The sequence below is a fragment of the Microcaecilia unicolor genome, chromosome 6, assembly GCF_901765095.1.
Source record: "Microcaecilia unicolor chromosome 6, aMicUni1.1, whole genome shotgun sequence".
NCBI lineage: Eukaryota > Metazoa > Chordata > Amphibia > Gymnophiona > Siphonopidae > Microcaecilia > Microcaecilia unicolor.
This window is the reverse complement of record NC_044036.1, coordinates 80,837,158-80,857,339: the sequence shown is the minus strand read 5'-3', so window position 1 is coordinate 80,857,339 and position 20,182 is coordinate 80,837,158.

The window sequence follows — 20,182 nt, the reverse complement described above, 5'->3', positions numbered from 1 at the left end:
GTCCAGTGTCTTCCCTCTTTCTGCCCCCTCCTTCCAGCATTTTCCCTCTTTCTCCCTCCTTTCATTCAGCATTTCTCCGTCTGACAGCTAGGGTCTGCCCCAGTTTCTCCCCAGCAGCTTCTCTCTCTCTCTCCCCATCTTTCCACTAATCTCTCTCTCTCTCCTCTTCCATCCAGCATCTTCTCTCTGGCTCTCCCATGCTCTCTTCCATGTCCCCTCTTTCGCTCCCCATCTCTCTCTGGCTCTCCCCTGCTCTCTTCCATGTCCCCTCTTTCGCGCCCCATCTCTCTCTGGCTGTCCCCTGCTCTCTTCCATGTCCCCTCTTTCGCTCCCCATCTCTCTCTGGCTCTCCCCTGCTCTCTTCCATGTCCCCTCTTTCGCTCCCCATCTCTCTCTGGCTCTCCCATGCTCCCTCTTTCTCTCCCCAACTCTCTCTGACTCTCTCCTGCTCTTTTGCATGTCCCTGGCTCTCCCCTGCACTTTTCCACTTTCTCTCTCTCTCCTCCAGCGTCCTCATGCATCCTACCTTTCTCTTCCCTCCCCTTCTTGCTCCCATCACTCTCACTCCTTTCTCCACCCCCCTTTTCCTATTCCCTGCCATTGCTTTCCTTCCTCCCTCTTCCCCTTAGATGTGGCACCTTCCACCCCCTTTCCCTTTGGTCTAGCAGCTGGCTGGCATGATGCATCGCTCTCCCCCCCCCCCCCGGACTAGTTCGGTATCGCTTTCCCCCTCCGCTCCTGTCATGTCTTTGAACGTCGAGGATTCCTTCCGGTAGCAGCAGAATCGGCAATGATGTAAGCGCTGCTTTCAGCCTGCCCCAGAAGCCTTCTCTGGACAGCGTCCCTCCTACGCGGGAAACTGTACAGAGAGTGCTTCCGGGGCAGGCTGAAAGCAGCGCTTACATCATTGCCGATTCTGCTGCTACCGGAAGGAATCCTTGACATTCAAAGACGACGTGACAGGACAGGAGCGGAGGGGGAGAGCGATACTGCAGTAGTCGGGGGGGGGGGGGTGGCGGTAATGATCGCGCGGTCCACGGGAGGGAGGGAGATGTTCAAGGCAGCGGGAGCTGCACCCGGGGTGGTCCTGGTCCAGTCCGGTCCAGTCTGCCCTGCCCTTGCTGCACTTCTGGCTCTTATATGGGCGCCTATGGAGAGGGGTAGACGTACGCGCTCCTCTCCGTCCGCTTGGCTTCCCTGCCCTCTCTGTCTGCGTCCCGCCCGAAAGGAAATGACGTCAGAGGAAGGCGGGACGCAGATAGAGAGGGCAGGGAAGCCAAGCGGACGGAGAGGAACGCGTGCCTGCATATGGTTTTTTGTTTTTTTTTTAACTAATGGCGCGGCGGCGCCTCGCGTCGTTTGGGGGGGCATTGCCCCCCCTCGCCCCCCCCAGTCTACGCCTATGCCGGAACCGTGTCAAAAGCTGTGCTAAATTCTAAGTACACCACATCTAGCATTCTCCTTCAATCCAACTCTCTGGTCACCCAGTCAAAAAAATTAATCAGATTTGTCTGACAAGATCTGCCTCTAGTGAAACCATGTTGCCTTGGATCCTGTATCCATTGGATAATTTACTTGTCACAGAGGTCAGACTTACCAGCCTGTAGTTTCCAACCTCTTTCTTACTTCCACTTTTGTGGAGAGGGACCCTATCTGCTCTTCTGCAGTCCTCTGGGACCACTACTAACTCTAGAGAAGCACTGAAAAGGTCAGCCAGCAGAGCTGCTAGAACTTCCCTAAGGCGCCCTTTTACTAAGCCATGTAGGTGCATACGCGCTTCCTATGCATGTCAATTTTGAACTACCACCCAACCCAGGTGGTAATTTCATTTTCTACATGTGTCCACTAAGCGTACCGGAAACACTAATTGGTCAGTAATCGGCATTGTATGCGCGTAGACCATTACTGTCTGGTTAACGTGTGAGACCTTACAGCTAGGTCAGTGGGTGGTGGTAAGGTCTCAGGCCCAAAATGGGTACACGCCAATTTTTATTTTGCCGCATGTCCATTTTCGGCCCCCCAAAAAGGCCTTTTTTGCAGGCGTGCTGAAAAATGGACCTGCGTCCAATACATGCATCTACACCAGTGCAGGCCATTTTTCGGCGCACCTTAGTAAAAAGACCCTTAAGTTTCTTTAGTACCCTCGGTACTGGCCCCATCATTTTGTCCACCTTAGTAAACAGGGCCTTTAGTGACATATTAAGCCACATCTTATTTTTCTGAAGAAGCTTGGTGAATATCAAAAATACATATTACCACTCCAAAAATTCTAAAAAAAAATAACATTACAGTGACTACAATTATAACAGTAAAGTACATTTGGATTTAGTGTATTCAAAGCTTATATTTCTAAGGAAAGGAGTATTGTTTGATCAACTACAGATCTTTATTAGCTTTTTCATTCCCCTCTACTTGTTTTAGACTTGCTTATTTAAAGGCTGCAACCTCCTACATGTATTTGAGTTTTCTTCACCAAGAACCAGATTTTAATGACAATATAAAGCAGTTTAGAATTCCCCATGTAATTTTCTGAGAAAACACAATAGTCAAATGCATGAAGAGAAGTGAAATTCAGATGAAGCAGAGAATAGCTATTTGTGCTTTCCAGTACAAGAAAGCATGTGGAGTCGGAATGGATCTAACATTACGCACCCCTTGTCAGTTTTTACTCCCTAGTCCCTTCCATCTCAAATCTGATTAGAAGAAAAGGGCTGAGCAGGAATTAAAGTCGAAAAGGATTGCAGAAGAGCCCTATCTTTCTGCTGTGTATTTGTACACTGTCTGGAGGAGGAAGAATCTATTGAAATATTCAGGAGGATGTAGCCCTGCTCTATAATTTGTCGATGATTGCTGCCTGGCATTTTTCAGCTGCTGCGAATGTTTCCAAGAATAGTGTGGGGCCTAAATCTCAGAGCCAACTGTGCTGTGAATTTATAGCAGCACATGTCACACCGGGTGCTTTATAATTTTTAGTCAGGCTTTACATACTCTGCTTCCATTTACAATGCAACTATAGACTGTAATAACCTATAAAGCTTTGAAAAAGGTAATTGAGCTTTCTTTGCAACAAGTTCTGTGTCCTTTGGTGTTTTTAACAGTTTACTTTACATCGTACTAGTTAAAGTCCTAGAATGTATCCCTCCCATGAATGAATCTAATGAACAATTAATCCTACACAAAATCATTATACAGAGTTACTTAGAGAGTAGGTTTTCCCCAGTAAACCAAAACAACATTTTCAGTGCTGTTAACTGTTGTGTCATAGTGTAGATAATTAAATACACTGAATTCCATTTTCTAAGGATTGCCCTGGCTTATTGCAAAAGATATTTAAAATGCGATTCAATGGATTTGAGCCTATCAATAACAAAAGCAACATTTTTATGATGAGTAGTTTCATGAAATTGCCTAATCTGCTCTTTGAGTGTGTTAATGACTCTCTGTTGGCCACATAAAGTTGCAGTACTTGCAAATAAAAATAATTTAAAAATTCAGTTGGTAGTTAAAATAAATCATGTCATAAAGATCCCTATTCTTCACTGAGTCCTGCTGAGACAATAATATTTGAAGTATCTTTTTTTCAAATGCTTCTCCTCCTCCTAAGTAATTTTCATAATTCCTTCTAGACTAGTACTCAAAATAGCATAACCTTCCAGAGATGGGTAGTTGTGATTTGGACTGGTCTCTGTTGGAGACAGGATGCTGGGCTCCATGGACATTTAGTCTGGCCTACTATGGCATATCTTATGTTCTTATGCTCTTAGGACCAAAATCTATAAATGGCGCCTTAAAAATCAGCACCAGAAAGCCATGCAGTTAGCATGATTCTATAAACTACGCCTAAAGTAACTCGTATATAGAATATGCACATGCAGCATTCTTGTGACTAAAATTTAGGCGTACCCATTTAGGCCACTTAAAACCAGGCCTAAATACCTACGCCTAAGTTAGGTGCAGATCAGGTGTATTCCATAACAGTGCATCTAGTTTTTTGAAACGCCCACAACCCACCCATTCTACACCTATAACTATGCCCCCTTTTCAACTGCACGCATGAGAATTTACATACATCATGCCTAGAAAGTTATACACATAAATTCTAATTAAAGCCAATTAGTTCTGTTAATTGGTTAAGTACCAATTATTGTAGCTGAATGGCTTGCTAATCAATTAAGTTGTGCATGCAATTTGGGGGTTAATGTACACAGAGTCATTAGACCTAGTTTTCAAAAAAACATTTGCCATGAGCCCAAAACTGGAACTGAAGAAAAAGAGAATAGATGATAAGTATCAGTTTAAAACAGGGATTTTCAACCCAGTCCTTGGGGTATACCCAGCCAGTCCGGGTTTTCAGGATATCCTGAAAACCCTGACAGGCTGGGTTGAAAACCCCTGGCCTATAAGCTGCTAAGACAATGGAGGAAAGAAAATAAAGCAACTGAATAGCATCTATATTTTCCCCTAGCAAAATATCTGTATATTTTTAGATTCATTCTCCAAATTTGTTTTTCAGCAAATGGCTTTCCTAAGATTAGAGTTGAATGCTAATCAAGTTACATTACTACATGCTATACAAAGCCTGATTGGTCATGACAATCTTATCCTCTGCATATCTCAGTGACATCATATTTGTTAATATGAGCATAGTTATTCTGGAGATATTAGAAATGTGAATTTCTTGTAGGCAAATGGTAAAATGTAATAAGGTCATTTTGCACCATATACCTCTAAATAAACATGGGCCTTGAATGACCCATTATAATCTATGGGGCTAGGAAATTTGTCCTTAAAGACAGTGAAATTAATATGCAAAATAAAAGCTGTTGTGTGCATTGGCTTCAAATGTGTTCCAGCTAATCTGCCTTGTATCTTTCCCAGTATCTTGGGATCTTCATTCTATTTTTCCCATTTTGTCATTTTTATGGTGATTTAGGGCCCTGTTTACTAATCTATACTAGAGGCGCGTTAGCATTTTTAGTGCATGCTAAGAATTAGCACGTACTAACCATGTAGATGCGCATAATATTTCTTTGGGTGTCTAAATGGTTTGTGCATGCTAATTTTTAGCATGTGCTAAAAATGCTACTGCACCTTAGTAAACAGGGACCTTAGAGTCTTCATGCCACTGTTAGTGCTTTTACCCTTCTTTTGATGCTGTGGAGTCTTCATGTCATGTCATGTCTTCTAATGATGTTGTCTCTGTTACAGTTGTCTGCCAGCAAGTCTTAAGCAAGATTTATTGAAAGTGGTTAGAAAATCCCTCTGTTATAGTATAAAATTGCTTGCCCCATTGACTTTAATTGAAATGAATGAAATGGAAAAAAAACTTGTATGAATAAGTATTCCAAAACCAGATTGAACTGAAAATGTTTCCTGTTCTACAGTAGAAACTATGAGTTCTTGATTAATTGGTAGGGATAGGTGGTCATTTACAATGACATAAGAATGTCAATGACATTTCTTCTGTCATTGGCAAACAAAAACAGGCAAGATTTAATTTGCCAATAACAGGTTCACAAACAAAAGCCCTCTGTGATTTCTAGCTCTACATTCCAGCTCCTCCTCTTGCAGCCCCCCCTTCAGGTCTACCTTAAGCATTAATGGTCCAGTGGGGGAAGTTGGGGCAGGAGTAATCCCCACTTACTCCTGCCCAGGGTCTTGGCGGCACACACTGTGGCACCTGTCACCTTTCACCTTAGTTTCATAACTAATGTGAAAGGTAATGACCGCCATATTGAATGTGGCTGTGGCTGTGACCACGGGCAGGAGTGGGCACTTTTCCTGCCCCAACTTCCCTTACTGGACCATCAATGCTTAAGGTAGCCATGGGCATACGGGGGGCATGGGAAGGGGTTTCTGCCATGGGGAAGGTGGGTGGCATGGGAAGGAGGCTTGGAGTGGAGGAGCACAGGAAGGAGGACTGGTGCAGGGTGGGACATGGGAAGCAGGCCCAGAATTTTTTTGTTTGTGTTGTTACTCATGATGACACAAAGGGGAGAGGACCCCCAAACAAAATGGGAATCCCCCCCAAATTACACATGAGTTGACAGGACACAAAACTTCTGGGTGTGTATCCCTATGCACTGATACAGATACAGATACTGAACTTTGTTCAAAACAAGGTTGGGCTAAGAGGTCATGGGGATGGAGATTCAAACTTGGACAAGCTGTGAATGAGATTGGAAAATGTTTCCTCAGAATTGCTGCTCATTCCTTGTAGAAATGGGACAAATTGTTCTTTGAAGACATGGAGATAGTGGTCATCATTCATAGTACCTTTGAGAAAAATTGGTCCAAGAATACCAGATTTGGAAAGAGTACTGTGCAGTTTGAGAGATGTAACGGTGTTTCCATTATTTTATGTATATTTTCTGCTTGATAATGTAGCCATTTAATTGAAAATAGGCCTGTAAGTAAACCATATGCTTTGCAGAAAATCAAGATTTTCCCCTAACAATTTCAGAAAGACATCAGGAAAGTCCTCTTTTGCCTTTATTTGTTTAGATTTATTGCTTGATATTCTGCCTTTCTAACCTCAAGGTTTACATGATATACGGTGTATGAAAAAAGTACCAAAGCTTTAGGAAGGAAGGGGGAGGGTAGGAAAAGGATAAGGGAATGAAAGAACATTCCACCAGAAGGGTGGTGGTTGAGTGCTGTCAACTCATGGCAACCATCTACATAGTTGCCCTGAACTGTGTTTGGTCTTCAGTCAGATGGCTAATCATTGACAGAGTGACATCCATAGCTGTTTGTGTTGATCCATCGCATTCTTGATCTTGCTCTTTTGCACTGACCTTCAACCTTGCTGAGCATGATGTCTTTTGATAATGCATGATATGTCTGAAGCATGAAACTAACCCCAGATATTCAATGCTAGGGCACGTACGGCTCCCGGCATTGAAAATCTGAGTATGTGCGCTTAACCCAGAAGTTAACTGAACATGGCCAATACTCAGACTGGTGCCCAGTTAACTCAGTGCATAAAGTTAGGAGAGTAATTTTTTTGGACAAATTGTTCAGGTGATGCTACAGATGGGAACATGTGAAATATTTCTTGCAAAATTTGGCTATGGGACTTAAATGAGTTGGGAACCCATTTGAATCTGTAACTACGATTTACAAAAACAGCTGCTAAGCAAAGCTACAGAATTTTGAACAGTGGCTTCTAAGCTTGAGCTCTCTGGTGAAATGTGCTAAACAGCCTGAATAAACAAAAGCTCACAGCTCAAACCCACACACAAACCTGAGTGCAAGTGGAACAATCTGTTCAGCTGTTCAGCTATTAAGGAAACTGAATTATCTTTCTACGCATGGTCTATGTAAGTTAAGGCTAGGCAGTTGACTTGTACGGTAGCTGCCCAATCAAATGTGGCCTGCAGATGGCATTAGAAGACATATAAATGACATCAGAAAATAAAACAAAAAGTAGTGAAATCAAATATAGATCTAATAAATTGCCATGTCAGATATACAAATAAAGGTCAACAAATAATTTGTAAGTGATTCCTCCCTATTGAACTAAATAGATTTCTGACTAGCTGTTGCTGGCCCTCTTAGAACATACACGTGCCCTAATATCCAGGCAGTATAAACCTTGTACATCAGCACACACAAGAAGCCTCTATTCGTTTCTGAAATTTACTTTATCAAAAGGGGTTGTTTACTAAAGCTTAGCTCGAGTTATCTGCAGCAGGGCCAATAGGAATAAAATGGGCTCTGCTGCAGATAACTCGAGCTAAGCTTTATTATTATTATTATTATTAGCATTTGTATAGCGCTACCAGACGCATGCAGTACTGAACACCTGACACAAAGAGACTGTCCCTGCTCAAAAGAGCTAACAATCTAAATAATACAGACAGACAAGACAGTTACGGGTGAGGGAAGTACTGGGTGAGAAGGAAGGAAGGAGCAAGGGGAGGGCAAAGGGGAGAGCTTTAGTAAACAGGGGGCTAAATAAATATAGCTAGTCTCTTATTTTCTTACTCCTATTACTCTATCTTACGTTCCATCTTTGCTTACATCCTATGCTGTCTAGTAAAATGTTTTATTGTGTACTGTATTGACATTGTAACGTAGTATACTATGCCATACTTTGTATTTTTGTTTGAATATTTTTACTGCTGTAATTGTCTATTGCTTATGTTTGACATATTCTTGCTGTGCACTGCCTTGAGTGAACTCCTTCAAAAAGGCAGTAAATAAATCCTAATAAATAAATAATAATTTAATCACAGTTTGTAGTAAGGAATTCAGAAGGCCGCCTCCCTGAGGCAAGACACTTTGTAGTTCTAAAGGCTGCAGCTGGGATAGAGGTGGAATTTTGAACAGGGAAAAAAAAAGTTTTATGGCGGAGGTGGGAGAGTCCGCAGGCGGATGGAAGTACTTTCAGGGGTAAAGTGCTGGGTAGTGCAGTAGGTAAAAAGACGTTTACTTCAGGGAAGCAGAGGGGCACATGCTCCTAAAGCAAGATAGGCATGACTAACTTGCGGGGTCAGAAGAGAGCAAGAAAACACCCACAAGGCCAAGGGGAAAGGCGAAAGGATCAACAGGAGTAGAGCCTGAAACCAGGTCACAGAGAAAGTCATACCCTGGCTGACCCATCAGAACAAAGATAGTAAAGGTGATCAGGAAATTGTAGCAGGTAGACAAAGGGCCAAGCTAGGCTGAAGAAAGAGGAGGTCTTTGAAGAAGAAGAGACCATTAGGAATAAAGCTTATAGACTATGCAGGGGTGGCTGCAGTTTGTATGGGACATTACGCACTATGCATTGTTCACATATCATGACAGGAAGTAACTGAGCACTGAAGTCCTAAGAAGTGAGCACAGCATTAAACACATTTTAGAGTGGCACTATAAAGAATATTGCGAGGCTGCCAGGGGCAGAACACTAGCTTCTGGGAGACAGGAATTTTTTTTAAATATAAATTTCCTGGTAAATTCTTATTCTCAAAAATTTTATCTGTAAAAGCCATTATATCAGACCCCTGTGTCTGTTTGGGCCACTCTGCTATGCTAGTGTGTGAGATCAGGAACTGCAGAGTGATGGAAATAATACAAATATACAAGCCCCAGACCCTCAACACTTAGTTAAGAACACAACCATTTCATTCACGCCTACTTGCTAGAAAATCACATTTATTCTGTGGGTATCCATTTGATAGAAGTGAGAAATTCTTTACTCAAACGTACTGTAATAGTGATTATGAATGGGCTATAGTGATACGGGGAAGCAGATATACAACCTGATAAAGAATTAAGGGCCCCTTTTACCAAGCTGCAGCAAAAGGGGGCCAGCGCTGCCGTCGGCCTACCTCCCCCACCCTCCTCCGCACTCTCTTGCTCCTCCTCCTGCTATCCGCAGGAGACATCAATCCCAATCCAGGTCCCCCACACCTGTCCTCGTCCTATCCATGCAAACGTTTCCGGGATGTCTCCAATCTCATATCTATTCCCCTCCTCCCCCCCTCTTCCCTCCCCTTCTCATGTGCACTGTGGAATGCCCACTCGGTCTGCAACAAACTTCCCTTCACCCACGATCTCTTCATCTCTCATTCCCTTCACCTGCTTGCCCTAACTGAAACCTGGCTCTCCCCTGACGACTCTGCCTCAGTTGCGGCTCTATGCCATGGAGGCTATCTCTTCTCCCATACTCCCCGCCTAGTTGGCCGTGGAGGAGGCGTCGGGTTACTACTCTCGCCCTCCTGTAGCTTCCAACCCCTCCTCCTACCACAGTCTCACTGCTTCTCATCCTTTGAAGTCCACTCCATCCGTCTATTCTACCCGTTGCCACTCAGAGTGGCAGTCATTTACCGCCCCCCTGATAAATCCCTCCCTTCCTTCCTCACCGACTTCGATGCCTGGCTTTCTGTTTTTCTTGAACCCTCATCTCCATCCCTCATTCTCGGAGACTTCAACATACACGTTGATGACCTGTCCAACTCTCACGCTTCTCAGTTCCTCACTCTAACATCCTCCTTCAACCTCCAGCTATGTTCCACCACCCCTACTCACCGTGATGGCCATTGCCTTGACCTCGTCCTCTCCACTTCCGGCTCACCCTCCAATTTCCACACCTCAGCTCTTCCTGTCTCTGATCATCACCTGATCACCTTCACACTTCTTCACCCTCCCCCTCAGCCCCGCCCAACATTAACCACTACTTCCAGGAATCTCCAGATTATTGACCCTCCCACCTTATCATCTAGTATTTCTAATCTCCTCCCCTCCATCATGTCCTCCGAGTCTGTTGACGAGGCTGTCTCCGCTTACAATGCCACTCTCTCCTCTGCTCTGGACACCCTTGCACCATCCACCTCCCGTCCCACAAGGCGTACTAATCCCCAGCCCTGGCTGACCCCTTGCATCCATTACCTTCGCTCCTGCGCCCGATCTGCTGAACGCCTCTGGAGGAAATCTCGCACCCATTCAGATTTCCTTCACTACAAATTCATGCTATCCTCCTTCCAGTCCTCACTATTCCTTGCCAAACAGGACTATTACACCCAATTGACTAATTCTCTCAGCTCTAACCCTCGTCGTCTCTTCGCCACCCTTAACTCCCTCCTCAAAGTGCCCTCCGCTCCCACCCCCCCGTCACTCTCTCCTCAATCACTGGCTGACTACTTCCGCGACAAGGTGCAAAAGATCAACCTTGAGTTCACTACCAAGCCACCTCCTCCTCTTCACCCTTCAACCCTCTCCCTCAACCAACCAACCCAGACCTCCTTCTCCTCCTTTCCTGATATCTCCGAGGAGGAAACCGCCCGCCTTCTTTCCTCCTCAAAATGCACCACTTGTTCCTCTGATCCCATCCCCACCAACTTACTTAACACCATCTCTCCTACTATCACCCCCTCCATCTGTCATATCCTCAACCTCTCTCTCTCCACTGCAACTGTCCCCGACACCTTCAAGCATGCTGTAGTCACGCCACTCCTCAAAAAACCATCACTAGACCCTACCTGTCCCTCCAACTACCGCCCCATCTCCCTCCTACCCTTCCTCTCCAAGACACTTGAGCGCGCAGTCCACAGCCGCTGCCTTGATTTTCTCTCCTCTCATGCCATCCTTGATCCGCTTCAATCCGGTTTTCGCCCTCTTCACTCGACAGAAACAGCACTTTCTAAAGTCTGTAATGACCTGTTCCTTGCCAAATCCAGAGGCCACTACTCCATCCTCATCCTCCTGGATCTATCCGCCGCTTTTGACACTGTCAATCATGACTTACTTCTTGCCACACTGTCCTCATTTGGGTTCCAGGGCTCTGTCCTCTCCTGGTTCTCCTCCTATCTCTCCCACCGCACCTTCAAAGTTCACTCTCATGGATCTTCCTCCACCCCCATCCCCTTATCTGTTGGTGTTCCCCAGGGATCGGTCCTTGGACCCCTTCTCTTCTCAATCTACACCTCTTCCCTGGGCTCCCTGATCTCATCTCATGGTTTCCAGTATCATCTCTATGCTGATGACACCCAACTGTATCTCTCCACACCAGACATCACCGCGGAGACCCAGGCAAAGGTATCGGCCTGCTTATCCGACATTGCTGCCTGGATGTCCAACCGCCACCTGAAACTGAACATGTCCAAGACCGAGCTTATCGTCTTTCCACCAAAACCCACTTCTCCTCTTCCTCCACTTTCTATCTCAGTTGATAACACCCTCATCCTCCCCGTCTCATCTGCCCGCAACCTCGGAGTCATCTTTGACTCCTCTCTCTCCTTCTCTGCGCATATCCAGCAGATAGCCAAGACCTGTCGCTTCTTCCTCTTTAACATCAGCAAAATTCGCCCTTTCCTCTCTGAACACACCACCCGAACTCTCGTCCACGCTCTCATTACCTCTCGCCTGGACTACTGCAACTTACTCCTCACCGGCCTCCCACTTAGCCATCTATCCCCCCTTCAGTCTGTTCAGAACTCTGCTGCACGTCTCATATTCCGCCTGAACCGATATACTCATATCACCCCTCTCCTCAGGTCACTTCACTGGCTTCCGATCAGATACCGCATTCAATTCAAGCTTCTCCTTCTTACCTACAAATGCACTCAGTCTGCTGCCCCTCACTACCTCTCTACCCTCATCTCCCCTTACGTTCCCGCCCGTAACCTCCGTTCACAGGATAAATCCCTCCTCTCAGTACCCTTCTCCACCACCGCCAACTCCAGGCTCCGCTCATTCTGCCTCGCCTCACCCTATGCTTGGAACAACCTTCCTGAACCCTTACGCCAAGCCCCCTCCCTGCCCGTCTTCAAGTCTTTGCTTAAAGCCCACCTCTTCAATGCTGCGTTCGGCACCTAACCCTTACCGTTCAGTGAATCCAAACTGCCCCAATTTGACTGCCCCTATCGGACCGACCGTTCACTTGTCTATTAGATTGTAAGCTCTTTGAGCAGGGACTGTCTCTCTTTGTTAAATTGTACAGCGCTGCGTAACCCTAGTAGCGCTCTAGAAATGTTAAGTAGTAGTAGTAGTAGTATTTTTCATACGCGTAACAGAATTGTTGGTAGCAGCCCGCATTTAATTTGAACAAACCAAATATATTTAGGGCTAGCTCTTACTCTACTACAATGATGATAATGAATTTAATTGAGGAAAAGACTTCAGATCCTTGGTAGCAGCTGACTATCTTTTTGATGAAACAGCTGACTGCTCTGCTCAGCGTGACTAAATTTACATTCACGCTGGCGAGAATCCTCATTAGTCAAAAAACCTCACAGTAGCAATGATATTATTTCATATGAATGCTGTGTATATGGTACTATACAAGTACTTAGCTGTGGTTGTGCTGGAGAAATAACAGATGTCCATGCTCAACAGCGAGCTCCTGTTTCGCTCCACGCTTCTTAAGGAGCCGGATCATACAACTCTTCACAGCACCTTCCAAAACCGCCAGCTGACTTAATTAAGAGAAATGTTAGGAAATTAGAGAGATCTTGGAGAAAATGCAGAAGCCTAGGTGAGGTCACAAAGCTTCAACAGCCAGCTAAACCATTCTCAAGCAAAAAATTTACCAGTAGACTGTCAGGGGGTCTTTTACTAAGGATTGGCTTGTTATCTGCAGTAGGGCCCATAGGAATAAAATGGGCCCTGCTGTATATAACTCGAGCTAATCTTTAGTAAAAGACCCCTTCAATTCTTAATCCAACTGTTCTTTAATGTAGCAATCATAACAAACAAAGAAAATCAACTTACAGTTCAGTTGCTTGAAAAGAATTGTTGCTTTTTGCAAATAGAGTCCATGTCCTGCCACCTCAGAGGCATGGAGATGGCCAGAACCTCAGACGAGCTGAGAGGAAAAGCTGTAATACTCAAAGGGAAAGTGTGGGAATAAATTGGGAATAAATGCCTTGGGTAAAATGGTGAAGAATTTTGATGGAATCACAGTAGATTATGGAGGGATTAGCCCCTAGAACAGCTGCTTATCACAAAGGCATACTAGGAAGATTGGGACTGTCTCACACAGCCCCCAGAGGCATAGAGGGAGGGCTGGCCCTAGCTCAGAGCTAGCAGCCAATACAGAAAGCTCACAAGGAGTCAATCACAGGATACTGCAAACTAAAGGGGGGGGGGAGCCCCAGTACATCGTGCTGTTACACAGATAATGCAATTAAATGCAAATAATACTCATACTAAAAATACATAACAATGCACCCTGCCTCCATGAATATGAGGGCTGAACAAGTTGTATATTAAATGGAGGCTTCTTGTTGACATCACCTGCCTGTGAATTCACATTTACACAGTCCACTGGCTGCCCGGAAAAAAAATGGACTTCACTCTTAAAAGAGATGCCTTTAACTCAGTTAACTGCAGCTCAAATATTTACAGGAAGATGGACGAGAGACCACGATTAGGGAGATAATTTTCAGAAAGAAATACAAAAGAAGCAGACACACCGCTTCTGGAAGGTTCTTACTGGAGATGGTAACGTAAGGACCAAGGACTGTGAGGGACGCCCCCTCAGCCGCAGGCTTTAGTTTCTCTGTGCAGTCGAGTGTTGCAACTTGCGACTCCACCTCTTTGGGCTCGCGCAGGAGTGTTTTGGTTAGGCTTTGCTCCGGGTTGGGAGATCGCGGGAGTAGCGCATGCACTCATCAGATCGGTTTGTCATGCGAGCCCGTTGGGTGTCGGGACGGGAATACAGGCGCTTGTGTAAGCAGGCACGCGAGAGGCAAAGAAGAGGGGCAAAACAGAGCGTGAATCACGTGCGGTAGCACTGTAGCAGTAGGCGGCATGGACCCCCGGCAGTTGCAGGAGCTGCAGGCCTTCATTGCCCCCTCCCACACTCTCTCGTCCCGTTGAGATGCGTCGCGGTTTCCCAGGCAACATAGTGATGTCACCGGAAGGCTTCAGACATTACGAACTGGGCTTCAACTTCCTGGCAGTCAGCTTCAGAACGTTGGAGGTGCAAATTTTTTATATATATATATATATATATATATATATACACACACACACACACATATATATATATATATATACACACACATATATATATATGTACACACACACACACATATATATATATATATATACACACACATATATATATAGGCTGTTCCCTGATGCAGTGTGTGTGTGTATATATATATATCTATATATATACACACACATACTGCATCAGGGAACAGCCTCCTACAGAAAATATATGTCATAATCCAACCATCTCAAAATTCTTAAGAATATTTTTGACACTGCAAGAACTGCCATGTTACACTAAAGTGCCTAACAGCTCATAATTACAAATCAAATAAGAAAAATAATTTCAAGGACAGTACAGTATGAGTTGGCATTATAATTACCAGGATGGATTAAATGCAGTTAAAAAAAATGGGTCCTGACCCTTGAGGGGAAGCTAGTGAGAAGAGCTCAATTACACATAACTGGACATTTAAAGTATGTTGTTCAGTTTCCAAAATACTGAGTCGATGGTATTATAGTTGTGTGACGAGGCACTTAACAGATGGACCTCATGAAGGTCACTGTCATCTGCCCTATTACTGAAGCTATCTGATGGCTCACATATTTGACTCTGATCTGTACTCATTTGCCATATGCCAGAATGAGAGGAGACAACCAGATTTTGGAGAGATATTCACAGGGACAGGTGATCATGTTTAAGCTTCAGCCAGCTTCCAAATGTGTACAAAACTTGAATGCTTCCTCTGCAAACTTTCCAAACAGTTGATGTTGCTACAGGATTCACATCATTACCAAGCTAAGGAATGACCACCTATGGAATTTCTGGAATTCTATTGCCAAATATTGATCTTGTGAATATGTCACTATGCTCCCTGTTTTATTTGACAAATTGTGTGCCAGTGTTTGAGTTCTTTTGAATGTTCGTGCTACAGATCTTTCCTGCTTTAGAGTTCAGTCACCTGACTGGTGTTTGCTTGGTAGCCATGAACTTTGATAACTGTGAATCTCGGTGCTTTATAATAACTTAACAGGATATCTCAGCAATTTTCCCAGTACTGTGACCTCTGGTATTTTAAACCTGATGCATTTAGTGTTAAATTAGCACTGTGATCTCAGTGGTTTAAAATGATCCATTAGCGTATCAGTACAATCAAACCCTAGGACAGGTTACATATGCAAGAAAATCTCTAGTATTCAAACCATGTGGTACACAAATATTTATGGGGAGCTAGCTACAGCACAAACACAAGCCTTGATTCCATGCAACCTTAAGCCTAATAGACAGGCAGGCTGTGCTCTGTCCATCAGTATTACCTTGTTATTTTTCCACTTGCATCACTCTTATGCAACTGCTACTTAATCCTACCTGACTGTTTCTTTTGTTGGAGATAAAGCAAATGAGGTCATAAATGAGAGTATAAAGTTTATATAAATATTCCTGCAATTTTACTTGAAATTGTATATGTTTGTGTATTTTGTTTTATGTAATTGGATGTTGAAACATTTTAAAAAATGACTCACTGTTTCCTTATCGGTTAATGGTTATTTGATCATTTTTCTGTCCTAAAAATTACCTTTTTTGTGACTGAAGCAGCAAGAACAACTGCTTCTTAAGTACCCTCTAAACCCACCTCTCCTCTTCCCCTATTCTTTATCACTGTGGATAACACTCTCATCCTCCCTCTCTCATCAAATTGTATCCTTGGGGTCATCTTTGACTCCTCTCTCTCTCTCTCTCTTCCTCTGCACATATCCAACAGACTGCTAAAACCAATTGTTTCTTTCTATATAACATCACCAAAATTCATCCCATCCGAGCAGTGGGACACCCTAGGGAGCAGTGCAGTGGACTTCAGATAAAAGGTCCCAGGTACACATCTTACTATTACACCCTTATATTGTATAGTGAGCCCTCCAAAATGCACCAAAAACCTACTGTACACAACTGTACACCACTACAATAGCCCTTATGCTGCAGGTGTCACCTATATGTGGGTACAGAAGGTTTTTGGTGGGTTTTGGAGTGCTCACACTTTCTACCACAAGTGTAACAGTTTGAGTGGGATATGGGTCTGGGCATCTTTCTCTACCACTGACCACTAGGCTATTCCAGGTACCTGCTTGCTGGTCTAATAGGAGTGGCCATAACAGCTGAAGCTGTCATAGAGGCTACTACTACTACTTAACATTTCTAGAGCGCTACTAGGGTTATACAGCGCTGTACAGTTTAACAAACAGGACAGTCCCTGCTCAAAAGAGCTTACAATCTAATGGGCGAAATGTCAAGTGTCAAGTGGGGGCAGTCTAGATTTCCTGAATAGAGATATGGTGGTTAGGTGCCGAAGGCGACATTGAAGAGGTGGGCTTTGAGCAAGGCTTTGAAGATGGGCAGGGAGGGGGCTGGTGTATACTGTTTCTTTCACATCTTTTGGGGGTGCAAAGGGGTCAGTGATAACTTGGGAAGTAAAGGGGGGGGGGGGGTTATGCCTTAATTTCTTCAGTTGTGTTCACTTAGGGTACATTTTTGTGACTTAGCAATTTCAATATAACATCTAAATCCGATGTTGGATGTTTTGCTGAATACGTCCAAAAATCAAGTCGTGAAAATAATCATTTTCAAACCAGAAAAACATCAATTTGTTTCTTTGAAAATGACCATTTGCTAGATGTTGTTGTGCTTAGTATGTCTATCTTTTTGGACCATTTAAAAAAAAAAAAAAAAAAAAGAAAAGTCCAAGTGAAAAATGTATACATTCAACCCATTTGGACAGAGAAAGAGTCAGCTTTCCTAGTAGACTGGCCACACAGGTATCCCAGCAGAGCAGTGGGGCACCCAAGATAGCACTGCAGTGGACTTCACATAAAAGGTCTCAGGTACACATCTCACAGTTACCCCCTTATATCGTATGGTGAGCCCTTCAAAACTCATGAAAAACCTACTGTATCCATTATACACCACAATACCCCTTATAGCTGCAGGTGTCGACTATATGTGGGTGCAGTAGGTTTTGGAGGATTTTCAGTGGGTTGACAGTTTCCACCACAAGGGTAACAGTTAGAGTGGGATATGGGCCTGGGTCCTCTTCTCTACCACTAGACTATTCCAGAAATCCGCTTGCTGCTCTAATAGGACTGGCCATAACATCTGAAGCTGTCATAGAGGCTGGTATGTACTGTTTCATTTACATCTTTGAGGGGTGGTCAGTGACCACTGAAGGAGTAAGAGGGTGTCATTCCTTTATTTCTGCAGTGGTCATCTGGTCATTTGGGATACTTTTATGTGGCTTATTCATTAATAAAACATATCTAGACCAAAATGTCCAACTTATAGCCCTGGACATTTTTTTATTGTTCCATTACGGCAGAAAAGCATCAGGTGTTAGTAACGCCCAGATCTCCCCCTTAACACACCTCTGACATGCCCTGTGTGATTTAAATACACTTCTGATGGATTGCATAGATAAACATCTAAAAATTGGTTTCAAAAATACCAGTTTGGACGTTTTTGTGAGAAAAATGTTCAAATGCAGATTTATGCCACTTTTTGGATGTTTTTCTCTTTTGAAAATGAACCCAATAGTGTATCTGAATTTTAAATGTTTTACTCCTAAGGAAATGAAATTAAAAAAAATCATGGGATAGGAAGCAGTGTTCTATTGTGGATCGAGAACTGGATAAAAGATAGAAAACAGAATGGTAGTGGCAAAGGGTCAATTTTCTCAATGGAAAAGATGAATACTAGAGTGGTCCCATGGGTCTGTACCAGATCACTGCTTTTTAATATATTTATAAATGACTTGGAAATAGAAACAAGAAGTGCGATGATCAGATTTCCAGATGACACAATTACATAGTAAATGATGGCAGATAAAGACCTGTATGGTCCATCCAGTCTGCCCAACAAGATAAACTCATTTTACATGATATGTGATACTTTATATGTATACCCGAGTTTGATTTGTCCTTGCCTTTCTCAGGGCACAGACCATAGAAGTCTACCCAGCACTGTTCTTGTACTAAGTTCTGGAGCTAACGTCGAAGCCCCTTAAAATTTACACTCCAGCCCATCCCTATCCAGTCACAATCAGGGCATAGACCATACAAGTGTGCCCAGCTCTCATTTTGTTTCCCAATTACTGGCGTCGCCACCCAATCTCCTCCAAGATTCTGCGGAACCATTCCTTCTAAACAGGATTCCTTTGTGTTTATCCCATGCATGTTTGAATTCCGTTACCGTTTTCATCTCCACTACCTCCCACGGGAGGGCATTCCACATATCCACCACCCTCTTCGTGAAAAAATACTTCCTGACATTAATCCTGAATCTGCCCCCCTTCAACTTCAATTCATGTCCTCTAGTTCTACCGCCTTCCCATCTCCGAAAAAGGTTCATTTGCGGATTAATACCTTTCAAATATTTGAACGTCTGCATCACGTCACCCCTTCTCCTTTCTCCATTCCTCCAAGGTATACATGTTCAGGTCAGCAAGTCTCTCCTCATATAGTTTGCAATGCAAATCCAATCCCATTTTTGTAGTTTTTGTTTGCACCGCTTCCAGTCTTTTTGCATCTTTAGCAAGATACGGCCTCCAAAACTGAACACAATACTCCAAATTATTTGAAGTTATCAAATCACAAGAGAACTGTGAGAAATTGCAGGAGGATCTTGTGAGACTGAGCATCCAAATGACAGATAAAATTTAACGTGGACAAGTGCAAAGTGAATCGTGTAGAGAAAGCCACTCAAATTATAGGTACACAATGCTAGTTTCCACATTAGGAGTCATCATCCTGGAAAAGAATCTAGGCATCATTGTAGAAAATACATTAAAATTCTCTGTTCTGTGTGGGAAGAAAGAAAATAAAATGCTAGGAGTTGAGAAAGAATGGAAAATAAAATGGAGAATATCATGTCTGTATCACTCCCTGAGGTGACAGCACCTTGAGTATTTTTGTGCTTTTCTAGTCACTGAATCTCAAGAAAAGATATAGTGAAGTTAGAAAAGATACAGAGAAGAGTAGCAAAAATGATAAAGGGGATGGAATGGCTCCCCTATGAGGAAATACTAAAGAGGTAAGGGCTCTTCAGCATGGTGAAGAGATGGTTGAGGGGAGATGTAATAGAGGTCTATAAACCATGAGTGGAGTAGAATGGGTAAACACATGTTTACTCCTTTAGGAAGTACAAGTACTAGGGTCATGCCTTGAAGCTCCTTAGTAGTACATTGAAATCAAATTGGAGAAAATATTTTTTCATTCAATGCATGATTAATCTCTGGAACTTATTGCTAGAGGATGTGGTAAAAGCTGTTAGGGGGAAAGTTATCAATGGGCTACCATGAAGACTAGTTATTTTATTGTTATCCTGGGTTATTAGTAACTAGGGGCCCTGTTTACTAAGATGTGCCAACGTTTTTTAGTGTGTGCCTAAAATTAGTGTACGCTAAATGCTAGAGATAACCATATAGTCATATGGGTGTCTTTAGCATTTAGCATGCACTAAAAACGCTAGCGCTCCCTTACCGCTGCTTAGTAAACAGGGCCTTAGATCTCACTGCTTAAAATGGGACCTGTGCTAAAATTTCATGAGTTGCAGTAAAATAACCCATCTTAATGGTAGCCCCCTTAGTGTAGCTGGGTTTAAAAAAGTTTTGGATAAAAGTCCATAAACCATTACTAACAAGTAGACTTGGGGAAATCCGCTGTCTATCCCTGAAGGTAAGCTGCATGAAATATAGCTACTTTCTGGGATCCA